Source organism: Microtus oregoni, unplaced genomic scaffold, assembly GCF_018167655.1.
Source record: "Microtus oregoni isolate MIOR12 unplaced genomic scaffold, Mior012 000010F_ref0000083, whole genome shotgun sequence".
In the NCBI taxonomy this organism is placed as follows: Eukaryota; Metazoa; Chordata; class Mammalia; order Rodentia; family Cricetidae; genus Microtus; species Microtus oregoni.
The window spans coordinates 45,105,777-45,119,712 of NW_024543069.1; the positions used below are offsets into that span (position 1 = coordinate 45,105,777).

At 45.8% G+C, this 13,936-nt stretch overlaps 1 protein-coding gene across 4 annotated transcripts in view; it reads right to left on the reverse strand.

Annotated features, from left to right (window-relative positions):
* Pld1 (phospholipase D1) overlaps positions 1-13,936 on the reverse strand; it is a 216,052-nt gene that overhangs the window by 168,782 nt on the left and 33,334 nt on the right. For 2 of the 4 annotated variants that reach the window (XM_041658927.1, XM_041658931.1), the window contains exon 1: positions 4,061-4,220. The exons of the other annotated variants lie outside the window; for them this stretch is intronic. The gene's annotated coding sequence lies outside the window, so the exon portion shown is untranslated. Of the gene's footprint in view, positions 1-4,060; positions 4,221-13,936 lie in introns of those variants that run through there. 4 annotated transcript variants of the gene reach the window in all.

The following is a 13,936-nucleotide window of genomic DNA, read 5'->3' on the forward strand; positions in this document are numbered from 1 at the left end:
GGGTAGGGCAGGGGTGGGGACGAGCTTGCACACCTGAGCACGAGCATAGGAAAAAAGAGGCCAAAGTCAGGCATCTTTCTCACTCACTCTCCACCTTACTTTGGATACTGGAGCTTTCTAAACTTATCTGGCTACACTGGCTGGTTAGCAAGCCCCGGATGTCCTACTGTGTCTGCCGCCACAATGCTGGGATCACAGATGAACAACCACTGACCTGGCCATCTCCCCAGTCCATTACTGGTCTTGCCTATGGACCACAGACAAGCTCTACGCTGTGATTAGTCACTGAGCTGTGGCCGTTGGTCATCAACAGAGAGGTAGGGAAGCCCAGAACAAGCTCACACAAGTGGAGAAAGGACAGGAAGGGCATGCCTTCCTGAGTGACAGAGGTTAACTGACGATGTACCTATGATAGGAATATCAGCACAGACGTCAGCATTTACATGGTCACTTGTCATGAATGACAAACACCAAGGGACATTTTCTAAAAAAGAGAACCTGTCTGTCTTCCACTGATTTAGCCTGACTGGACTCTGTGGGGCAGCTGCTAACTGTAAAACGGGGACAATTAGTCAAGATTTTAAGGGTGGATGGGGCATGGAATAGAAGGCTCAGAAGAGCAGCCACACCAGAGAGTGCCTTTTGAGTGGCAGTCATTCTTCCTGTGGCTGTCACTGCTCCTGCCGCGGCCATTCCTACTGCCACTCCAGGACACGTCAGCTCGAACTTCCTTTGGGTTCTTCAGAGCTGGTAAGGGTGTGGTTTGTTAAGCTCCCGGAGATTAATCTGTCCTGGGAAATTGTTTCTCATTGTCATTCTGAAAACAGTGGATCCCCAAGGTGGACGGGATCACTCCATTCCTTGATGCTTGGTGTGTGAGTCCAAGACTATGCAGGCCAGTGTCTGGAGTAAACACGGTTAAGGACAAGAACCACAGGGTTAAGAACAGCATTGGCAGAGAACGCAGTGATCACTACAGTCCCTAAATAAAATCTGACAGGACCACACACAAGGACCTCCCAAACCTTGTCCAGCGAAGATGAAGGCTGAGAACAGGCATGAGCAGAAGTATGGATGGAATTGGAAGAGGAAGTGAAAATGGCAGCTGCTCTCAGCTCTCCTTTTCCCTGAGGACTTTCCTTCTAGCGCCATTTAATTCACCAATTGTCCGGCATAGGCTAACTCAAGGAGGATAGTCTGCCCAAGGCAGTCTCCAACCTTGTTCTAGATTCGCTCTAAAAGAAAAACTGGCATCACATGCTTCAGGGTCATCAGCTGGGCCATAGCCTACATGATGGACATGGGACAGCTCCAGCACCTGACTGAAAACCAGATGTGGATAAAAATTAACAAGCTCAGGGCTCCACTTGAGATATGATGCTACAGAATCAGCCAAAGACTGATGGCTGCTTAACCTGAGCCAAAACGGCAGGGATCCAGGATGTGCTAGGCCAGTCTGTCAAGATGGTGAGAACTCTGTGACCGTCAAGGGCTAGATGGCTGAGATAGCTCGGCCCTGGTTGTCAGACACCCAACACTGCCGCGCCGCCTTCATATTCCTCATGTTGAAAAAAAAAACGTAATTTTTTGAGTTTACATGCTCTGGAAAAGCCCCTAAAATCTGGTTTGTAATTGTATTTTCCCACTTCTCATATTATTTGTCATTTGGTGTGGTTCTATTGTCAACCAGAGGTTGGCATTACTAGGTGAGAAAGCTCAGTACATGAGGACAAGCTGAGATCGCCAAAAGGCATAAAATAGTCAGGCTCTTAAAGATGTGCCCATACTACTCAGCACAGGTAAATGATCAGTGTGTGAAATGGCTTAATGTTTTTCTCTAAAAATCACCAGGCATCAACAATCACATTGATAAGTGTTCTCTTTTAAGATTTAAATTAATAACATTTAGTCTGGCATGGTGTCTTATGCCTTTATTCCAGCACTTGGGAGGCAGAGGCAGATGAATCTCTAAATTCAAGGCCAGCCTGCTCTACAGAATGATTTCCAAGACAGCCAGGGCGACACAGAGAAACCCTATCTAGAACCCCACCCCAAAAGAATTCAATAATTAATAACTACACAACAGCATAGTCAAATGTGGTGGAAGCAAACACATAGTGTAGTTGTAGGGCAGTAAAACCAGGGCCCCCGTTGTCTTTTCAGGAAGCTAAAGTTTGCCTGGAGCATTTGAGGTTAGAGGAAGTATCTGGGGAGGCGGGGACAGTAACTGCGGCTGTCTGAGGTGTAAAGTACATGGTTATAATCCGAGATGGCGCACAGCCTTCTCTTTATAGCATCAGCATCAGAGAGACAGGAAGTAGAAAGAACCTTGAAGTTCAGCACCTTAAAGGCACACACACGTCACACATGTACACACGTATCACATGCATACCACATATATACCACATGAACCACATACATGCCACAAATACGCATATCACACATATGTACCACATATACACACGCATGTACCGCACACAGGTACCACACACAGGTACCACACATATACCACACACACACACACCACACACATACCACACTCACACACACACACACACCACACACACAATACCACACACACATATACACACATACCACAAACACGCGTATCACACATATGTACCACATATACACACGTATGTACAGCACACAGGTACCACTCATATACCACACACACACACACCACACACACACATATACACACATACCACAAACACGCGTATCACACATATGTACCACATATACACACATGTACAGCACACAGGTACCACACACACACACACCACACACACAATACCACACACATATACACACATACCACAAACACGCGTATCACACATGTACCACATATACACATGCATGTACCACACACATAACACACACACCACACATACATACCATACACACGTACACACACACCACGCATACATACCATACACACGTACACACACCACACATACATACCACACACATGTACCACACGCACACCCAATTTCTGCTTCCTTTTTCCCTTCATCGTAAATCCAGTAAGAAAAAGATGATAGAAGATGCTGGCGCACTGCCTGTCCCATCGGGAAAAAAAGAGAGTGGCAATAATAGACACATATTAGCATATTTTAAAACATTAGTTCATCCTCGTGAACCAATGCATACTTACACACACAAGGCAGAGAAGCCATAGTTCCTAAAAAGCACACACTTTCAGGCAGTGGCAAATGGAGCCCCTCTTGCAGAGTGGTCTTGTGCGAGACAGCTTCAGGGCAAATGCACAGAGGCAAAATTGCTCCCTACCTGTCTCTTTAACTCCAGGAAAGCGAGCGGGCTATTCTCTTGGCACTTAATTTTATTAGCTTCATTTCTTTATTATTATTAACATGACTTTTGCATCTTACACATCACACTCCAATTTTACAGTCATGTTTATTTTTAGGGTGACCTCGGGAGCTACCCGTGAACAGATACAACAAAGGGAGGAACTGGGTCCCCTCTGAGCCCACCTGGATGCTCGATCCACCTCAGTGGTTCTGTAGGTATTTCACAAGGCATCTAGCAAAGCACCAGGGTTTCTAAACTAAAACTGAGCTGTCATCTGAGCCACCGTAACTGTGAGGAGTAGGCCCCAGGGGAAACTGTATCCAGCAGGCAGAATGAGAGAAAAGGGGACTTGCTAGAATACAACACACTGTTCCGTTCAAAAGCTAAAACAAAATCACTATGCTTAAAATCAGAGTTCTGCCTAGCTGGATGTGGAGGACGCAGAGAAAGCCATTACCAAAAAATAAAAAAAGTAAAAATAACTAAATAAATAATGCTTACAAACAGTTACAACCCTTTAAGTTACGACTCCAACACACACATTTCCTCTTGGCTCCATTTGGACTGACAGAAAAATAACCTAGTCAGAAGAATATAGCCTCCAGTCCCGCAGGATCAAGGGACTCAAAGTTTGTTTCTAACACAGCAGCAAGACAAGCCTCCTCCTTTCTGTCTCTGTCACCCCAAGTCCCTGTCAGCACAGGAAGAAAATCTGACACAAAACAGACTTCAAAGCGTTACTAACCTGAGGCCCCGGGCAAAGAGAGCCGCTCCATTTCACTCTAAAGAATGAATTCTTCCTATGAAACTAATGTCCAAAGCGGTTGAGAGTTGAGATGGGAGGAAACTGTTACCCCAAGAATCCACATAAACAGGGAAAGCCGTCCTGTTCCAAGCTCAGCTTTGGCAGGCTCCCTAAAGGCAATTCAAGGTGGCCAAGCCCACAGAGCTCTTCTGCCTGTAAGCGGCAGTAATGAACTAGAAACCCCACCCCATATGCTAAGTAGACACTGCTGTGTGAAAGAGAGGACAGAGGGAGAGTGAGCTAAGGCTCAGGACTTTTGCACTGCTCGCCCAAGAAAACCAGAGCACACACTTAAACAAAGAGACCGCTCATGAGCTTGTCTCCCCTAGACACTGTATTAAGGGGCTGATTCACGTAAAACAAGGGTGGTACTGTCTCTCTCTACTGGGGTCATGAAATGACTTTTATAAGTGGTGCTGATCGTGAAACATACAGCTCTGTAATTTCACATTTTATGAGAGAGATGTACGGCATTATTGTTTCCCAGAGCCAAACTCATACTATCGCTAGCTCTCAACTTTAACATAATATAGAATAAGCTTTAACCTCGTTACTCACAAAAGCTCAAAAGTTAATATAGTTCACGGGGAAGATCAGCCAAAGGCCCTCCTAACGTCAGGTCTGACTTGGTGTCCGTAAATCTATAAGTCATCTTTGCCGTGTCAGTTCATCGTGTTCGATAAACAGGAGGGAAAGGTTTTTCTCAAGGGGCCAGCGTGATGGCCCATGGAGGAGGCCCTTGCTGCCAAACCTGAAGACTGACCAGTCACCAGCACCCACACGGGAAGGAGCGAGCTGACTCCCACGGATCCTCCCCGACCTCCACATGTCACGTTCACTCAAACACGTGTGTACTCACACAAAAAAACTAAATAAATAAAATCTAAAAAAGGTATTTTCACGCGGATCGTTATCTTTCGATAACATAGACCACAGTTTCAAAATAAGCCATCTAACTTTAACTTTCATTCCACAGAAATGTAATTGATAACTTTTTTCAAGCGGCAGAGTCAATGTTGATCCAGAACACTGCCTCTCCGCTTTCAAACAAGGTGCACTCCCCGTAAATCAGGCTGACCCTACTTTTCAAACCCAGGAACAATGCTGATTTCAAGGACTTGCTACTCTTTTTATTCAGAACCTTCTAATTTATTTACATAAGGTCTGCTTCAACAAAATGGTCCCGATTTCCTCTACACTGCAACCCAGAATTAAACAGGGCCAGGGAAACCGCCCCACTGGTTACCAAGCAGACTTAGATGCATTTCTGCTAAACTAAGTTAATCAGCACCTGAGCAACATAAGGGACTTGAGCACACTAGCTCAACAACGTCGGTCCGGAAAACCCAGACAGAGCTCAGACCCACCAGCCGCCTCCATCTCCCTCCCCCAGGGTTCAATAGGAGAATCCCGTGCACAGAGAGAAGCAGCCTCAGGCAGGTAGATAGCTAGTGGCTTCAAAAGTCCCAGCACCCCACCTGCTGGCAGGAACAGGAGCAGCCAGGACTGGTGGAACAGACCTCCCGGGAAGGAAGTCCTGCCCGGAGTTAGAACAAACAGGAAGGAAGAACCAGCTATGACAATGTCAATGCCACAAGTGATGTGCAGTAGGGATCATTAAAATGTTCCCACCTACAAGAAGTCACCCTGTCACACCAGCTTTGAAACAGAAATGTACAAACAGACCCTCCACTCAGCTCGAGAAGCTAGTGGTGGGAGCGAGCCTGGATGTGGTGATGGACACCTGTGATCCCAGCACTCGGGAAGGGGAGGCAGGAGGATCTTAAATTCCAGGTCAGCCTTGGTTACAGTCGAACCTTATCTTAAAAAAGAAAGTCTAGCCGGGCAGTGGTGGCGTACGCCTTAAATCCCAGCACTCGGGAGGCAGAGGCAGGCAGATTTGTGTGAGTTTGAGGCCAGCCTGGTCTACAAGAGCTAGTTCCAGAACAGGCTCCAATGTTACAGAGAAACCCTTTATCAATTTTTTTTTTAAAAAGTCTATCTTTAGGATTTATTTTTTCTGTTCTTCTGTCATAACTTACTTCTTTTAGGCATGCCTGGTGTGTACAGAGCTCTGGGTTTGTTCTCTAGAGCCAGCGGGTGAGGTAGCTCTCCTGTGATCCTGGCACTAGGGAGGTGGACAGACAGGAGAAGGGACCAGAAACTCAAGGCCATCCTCAGCTACAAAGTGTGACATAGCCTGGGCTATCCAAGACTGCCTCAAAGAGGGAACTAAAACAATAATTCAGGGTGGGAAGATGGCTCAGTAAAGTGAACACTTTGCAAGTACAAGATTCTGGGTTAAAATTCCAGGACCTACATAAAGCTGGACGCGGTAGCACAGGTCTATAATCTCTCAGAGACACGGAAGTAGAAAATGAAGACTCCCAGCTAGTTCCAGAGGCAACCAGTCAGGTGCCCAGCACAAGCGTGGAGGAGGGGACTGAGATTGTCCTCCGACCTCCACAGGTGTGTCCAGGAGTGCGCTTGCCTGAACTCACCCAGAAATGTCCCCGAGTGTCATATAAATTAATGTTTCTAAAACTCAAACCCGATATCAACCTCAGTGAGGGTGGAACATATTTAAACCCCCGCAAAATGGAATTACATTAGGATGCGGCTTCTAAATCAGCTGAAGCATTTAACTAAAATGAACAAGGCGACATTATTGGAGCTCCTGCTAAGTGCCAAGGTGGATGGATGCCAGGTGCCTTACACCACAAGGCTACACCCGACTAACTCCAGGAAGCAGAGCTGTCCGAGGAGGAGTGTCCTGACACACAGCCACGGAGTCAGGCCAGAGAGAAAGTCACTGGTCCTAACCATGAGCTTCTGACCCTCCGCATGTATGGGTCAACCAACCTCAGACGGAAAACAGTTGTGGGGGAATGTCTGGACCTACCATGTCTAAACTTTTTCCTGTCATTATCCCTGAGCAATTACAGTTTAACAGCATAATCGCTGCTAGACTGTAAAACAGTGACCGCCTGACACAGCAGCCCCTGAAATAGCAGAGACATTGCATCATGGATCATGAGGAGTCTTGCTTGAGGCCAGTTAAAGCCTATGGAAGACAGGTGTGTGTCAGGCAAATCATGTCACTTTATACATTTGGATGCACATTATCCAAACCCATGAGTATTCAGGGAAGGCTTGTAGTGATTGCCATTGGCCACAGCAGGACACTGTGCTAAACTGGTCATGTCCTTGGCCAGACTCTGGTTGGTGTAGGAGAGAAGGGAGGCAAACGAGAGACTCCTGGGACAGCTCTCACCAGACTCTCCAGAGAAGCAGCACAAGACTGAGAGCCGGAAGTGACAGGCGAAGGGAGGTGTGCCCAGACAGTAGGCACTTGCTCATCCTGCCAAGGCAGATGAGGACATGGGATGGCAGTGAGCATCCTTGAAGGAAGTGTGCTCAGCTTGGAAAACTGGCAGGATGTCATGGGGAAGGCAGGAGGAAGGCGACTCCTCTAATTTCACCTAGTCAAGACTTGAATGGGGAGCATGGTGAAGAGGCTAGGAAGCAGGACCAGGCAGAGTCATAGAAGACAGAAGGCACTCACAATAAAGAAGGACAGGTACGTGGCAGTGTAGTTAAATGTCCAAGTTCAGAGTCAAGGTAAAGCCCAGCTGATGAAGCGCTTGCCCAGCTTGCACAAATCCTGGCTTCAAGCCCCAGCTCAGCATAAATCAGGTACAGTGGGACAAGGACATAAGTGGGACAAGGAAGAAACGGGAGGATGAGAAGTTCAAGGTCATCTTCAACTACTTGAAATCAAGGTCAGTAAGGACTAGAGAGCCTGTCTCCAAAAAATAACTAAGGAGGCCAGCAGGCAAGACGGTTCACTGAATAAATATATTTGCCACCGTGCCTGAAGACCGGAATTTAAACCCTGGGACTCACATGGTAGAGGAAGAGAAGCAAACCAGCCCTGCAGGCTGTCCTGTACCCTCCACACACACGTGTGTATGCATATGGTGTACACACACATGTATATACACACGAATGGTGAATGGATGCAATAATAAATAGATGAGGGTAGAGTACACAAGCTTGGTGACTGGAGTCAAGATCTCCAGATCGCCAGTCGCGGTAGCACACTCTGTAATAGCAGTGTTCTCGTAGGGGAGATGAGAGGTAGGTGCAGGAAAGTCTTTGGGAGATTTGGGCCACGTGGCCAACCTGGCCGCCATCTCAAACAAGGTGGAAGGGGAGGACCAACAGCCAGTGGTCCTCTGATTTTCACACAGGTGTGCATCTGCACACACACACAGAGACACACACACAGTCATACAGGTGTGCATCTGCACACACTCACAGACACACACACACAGTCATACAGGTGTGCGTCTGCACACACACACACAGACACACACAGTCATACAGAGAAATTAATGGGCAAATAAAATACAATAAAAATAAACAAAATGCCCAAGTTTACATTAGCAAGTATCATCAAGAATTCTGAAGAGGGACTGGATGTATGGGTTCAGTGGTTAAGAGCACTGGCTGCTCTTCCAAAGGACCCAGTTCAATTACCAGCATCCACATGGTGGCTCCCAACATCTCCAATTCCAGTTCCAGGGGATTCTGGCCTCTAAGCACCGCCCACATAGTATACACAGGAAGACAAAACACCCATATACATAAAAATAAGTCGATTAATAAATCAGGCTGTACAGGAACTGGAGGCTGGGAAGATGGCTTAGGAGTTAAGAGTGTTTCCTGCCCCTCCACAGGGTTTCCGTTCAGGTCTCAACACCATATCAGGTGGCCTGTGGCCTCCAAGCCTCCTCCACTTCACACATCTCTCTCTCTCTCTCACACACACACACACACACACACACACACACATGCATGCACACATGCACACACAAGCACACACACACACAAATCTAATAACCTTTTGAAACTTACATAAAGAAAGCTCCAGAGGTAAGCCTGAGAGCACCATGCTCCTTGGAGAACACAGGTCTGATCTGAGCTGACCAGAGGACATAACATTGTTCTCAAAGCAAAGGAACACAAGAGAAACAGTCTGAGAGCAAAGGAGAGCCAGAGTGGCCATGTCCAGCACAACTGTGGAAGGCTAGGTGCACCTGACCACCTAGGGTAAGGTCCAGACTGACCCAGGAGGCTCCGGGGCTCCAGCCCTCGACTCAGGCAAGAGATGTGCAGCCGGAAGCCCCAACACAGAAAGAACAGCCTAGCTGGGGTAGTGGTGTGATGGAGGTTTGGCAGTGAGTCAGAAGGGTTTTGAAGTCACCAGACAGAATTTAGGATGTAGGTGGGAAGTTTCTTTCCTTTTTGTTGATCCAAACCTTGAACCGAGATTTAGTATTTCCTTCAGTAACAAATGTTTGCAGCCATGCAACAGATTCTGGCCAGGGAGAGAGCTCAGCCAGGGTGCTTGCCACCAAGCCTGGGCACCTGAAGTCTAGCAGGGACCCACGTGACAGAGGAGAGGACTGACAGCACACAGCTGTACTTGACTTCCGCACGGGTGCCACGATCAAATAATAAATAAATAGATGTGGTTCTTAATTTAAAAAGAACACCCTTTCCTATGCCTTGTCATTAAAAGAGGTCAAATACGATTTCATAGCCTGTCATAATTGTCCCTAAAACCTCAGAGCATCGCTCCCACGCAATATAAATTCAGAACAGTAATGGTCATTAGAGTCACCACCTGGATGCCACTGTGCACGTAAAACAAGAGAATCCCTCAGATCACGATATTCATTTCTTGTCATATCTATGACTCTCAATTATTGATTTTTTTTGTAATCTTAGATACTTTAATACATTTGATTATATGCAGTAAAGATTACTCTCTTCAAAGGGACTCGTTAGTGCTGTTAGAATGTCAGGAGGTCCCCATGGCACACACAAAGTGAAGACTATTTGATCTGTAAGGGTGAGGTGGTTCAGCTTGCATCTACAGGGTCTCGGTTCAGTCCCCAGCAAGACATAAACCAGGTAGGGTAGTGCATGCCCATAATTCCAGGACTCTAGATGGAAAGGCAAGAAGATCAAATGTTTAAAGTCATGTGGTACGCGGTGTGGTGGAGAACAACTTTAGTCCCAGCACTTGGGAGGCAGAGGCAGGCAGCTCTCTAAGTTCAGGGCCAGCCTGGTCTATAGAACAAGTTTCAGAACAGCCAGGGCTATGCAGAGAAACCCTGTCTCAAAACAAACAAACAAACAAGGGTCTTAGGAATGGCATTCAGAAAAGGAGCCCCAGGGTGGCAAGATGCTTCGCTGGGTAAAGGTGTTTGCTCAGAGCCTGGAGAACTGGGCTTGATCCTCAGGATCATGTAAAGGTGAAAGGGCGGAACTTACTCCCCAAAGTCATCTTCCGACCTCCAAGCGTGTGCATGCTTTCCCCACAACAGAAAAATTTAAAAAAAAAATCAAAAAGAGAAAACACTAGTGTGAGTAGAAGCCAGAATGCGTAAAATAAAAAAAAAAAAGCAAAAAGAGAAAACACTGGAGAGTAGAAACCAGAATTCAGTTGCAGAATTCAAAAACAGGATTTCTAACTCGTGTTCCTCCCAGCCCCTGACTCTATCCCCTAATAAAAACATCCATTACTTCACTGATGTAAACAACATATGTAAACAAACTTCCACAAGCACTAGCTCCTCAGCTGACTGGCAGGCAACCCAGCCTGCTCTGAACTTCAGCAGAAGCCGTCGGGTAAGACAACTCCATTCCCTGACCCCCACACTGGGCCAGGCCTGTTGGCTTGGGGCACCCGTGACCCACAATGGGCCAGGCCTTTCGGCTTGGGGCATCCATGACCCACATAGTGGATCCTCAACCATGAACACAGGAGAGCCACTCTTGTCACCATGCCAGACAGAAGCCATCATAAGAAGTCCCAGTGAGTACAAACCTATTGACGATCCCACTCTTCTCCCAGGCTTCTGTTCATAGCCACAGCTCTTATGACTGTCAATGTGTGAATTATGGGATTTATAATATACACCTGTTTAATTTTCCATCATCCGTAACACAAACAGAAGCCTCTGCTAAAGCAATTAGTTTGGAATTAGATGGACTAGCTGATACGGGGCTTTGTTCTCTGCTCTCTGTGCCTGCCAACTGGCATTCGATATTTGATCTGTGACACGCGTTGCCAGGATGGCCAGAAAGGACAATGGCACTCAGTGTTGCCACGTCTACTCCTTGGTCTGCCACAGCTGTCATGGTTCCTCCTGTTTGTAGACTTTGCTGTTCTTACTTTAATGGGGTTATTTCCTTAACCCCATTATTTCCAAAGTTATTTCATTACTTTGAAATCTAGTCTCACCCTCCAATGTAACACCATTCCGAGAACTGAGAGCACAAATTGAAAGTGCTGGTGTTTAAAACTCCTTAAAGCATATATTTGGGTTTTTTTTAAGATTTTATTTTGATTTATGTGGACGTGCGCCTGTCTGAATATGTGTGTGTGTGTGTGTGTGTGTATGTGATGTAGATCCCTGATGCCAGGAAAGCCTGTCAGACTCTCTGGACTTGAGTTACATGTGGTTGTGAGCTGCCACGTGGGTGCTGGGAACCAAGATCAGGTCCTCTAAAGAACAGCAAGTGTGCTTAACCTCTGACCCATCTCTCCAGCCTCTTTAACATTTCTATATTTATTGTAGTTTTATGCAAAACTCTATTATTTCAAGAAAATTTTATCTCAAGTTTACCCAGGTAACCTGCCTTTTCAAATAGGCCATCAGCTCACAGGCTGCTCACCATATAATCATCCTTTCTTCTCACATTAGTGGCCTTTCAGCTTTAACCCATAGAGAAATCAAGGAGTTGAAAATGAAAGTTGAAGGGATTTCTGAAGGTAGCCCATTTGGTAGGATCCTTCCAAAGCCCCGACTTTGAGACTTGGTTGTACACATCTATAATCCCAGTACTTTAGAAATGGAGGGTGGAGCCGAGCGTTGGTCTGGTTCATCAAAGAGAACAGGCAGGAACCTGAAACCTCTGCAGGTCAGAGTGGGCCTGAGGAAGCAAGATTCATGGGAGCAGGAGTGGATTCACGTCAGGGACATTGGCTGATCAGGACTGAGCCAGCGACCTGGGCCCCATTTTGTTTAGTTTGACTATAATAATTTAATTTATTACCATAAGGATGCCAAGAATACTTAATATTAGACTAGAGTCTGGAAGAGTCAAACAACACGAAGCCTACTTATAATACAGATTGAATGTCCTGTCATTCAGGGAATACTGCACCAAAATGGAAACCAGGATGGTGTGTAGGTACAGTCATGTCACAAAGTAGAAAGTCATTAGGTGAGACCATTGTGTATCAGGACCATCTGTGCAGACATCGGGACCTGTGGATTCCAACTTATACCTCTGAAAGCAGTCACTGCCAGAGTGTTTTATAGACAAATCACATCTCTCATGGCATTCATCTATATTGGTGAAGCAATATATTGATCCTAAGCAATTAAAGTGTTCTCTATTATTTGACAGTCACAAAATAAGCAATTTGACAATATGACAGCACCAATATGTGTCACCCTCAACATCTTGTGCAGTCAATATGGTAGATACTGTTATCATCTCTGTCTCTCAGAGGAAGAAAACCAAAACTTAAAACATGTAGTCTGAGGCTATAGCTCAGTGCTAGAGTGTTTGCCTAGTATGCCATGACCCTGGGTTTTGATGTCCAGAACTAGAACGGGAAACCAACCAAACAAGAACAAAAAGACTTAAATACAAACCATACAATGTCAATGCCCCAAAACGCAGAGCGGAGAGCTGAAAGTCAGAACAGCGGGAAGCGGGAAGGTGACACACTCCTCAGCTGGAGTGCCCAGAGGAGGCTCACTGGGCAAATGCCACTCAAGAGAGACCATAAAAAGCCACGTGTCTTGGTTTGCTTTCTATTGCTGTGATAAAAACACTGACCAAAAACCATTTTGGGGTCAGGCAATAGTGGCACATGCCTTTAGTCCCAGGACTAGGGAGGCAGAGGCAGGCAGATCTCTGTGAGTTCGAGGCCAGCCTGGTCTGCAAGAGCTAGTTCCAGGACAGGCTCCAAAGCTACAGAGAAACCCTGTCTCAAAAAGAAAGAAAGAAAGAAAGAAAGAAAAAAAGAAAGAAAGAAAGAGGAAAGGAAAGAAAAGAAAAAGAAAAAGAAAGAAAGAAAATTTAAAGGTCCAAAAACCATTTTGGAGAAGAAAGATGTATTTGGATTACAGATTACAGCCCATTGTCAGGGAAGCCAAGGCTTCCTGTAGGCATCCAAGCAAAATAGCAAGCTTGGGGGGTATTTGTAGTCTCTACTTGCTCACTTGAAGACTTCATCAATCCCTAAGTTTGAAATGTTTATAATAAGATGAAGGGGTAGGGTGTGAGAGATGGAACGGGAAACAGGATGAACCAATTAACTTACTCACAGAGTTTTGTTTTGAAGAACAGAGGCACAGATTGGGCTGTGATTCAAAACCTAGCACCACAGAAACTGTCAACAGGGTTTAATGCCACACACCTGTAACCCCAGTACTTGCAACGTGGAGGCAGGAGAGTCGGGAATTCAAGCTCATTCTCAGTTCCATAGTGATTCAAAGCCAGCCTGCACTGCTTGAAACAATGTCTTAAATATGCACAAAAAATAATAAATATATGGGAAAAATAGAGGAGACAAGAGATTGAGGGGATGTTTTTAGATTTTTAAATTAAACACAGGAATTGTGCATATTTATGGGGTACAGTGTAACAGTTTTAAGGAAAAGTATACAATGTATCATGATCAGGTCACAATAAATAACAAACCCATCACCACAAAACTTTAAA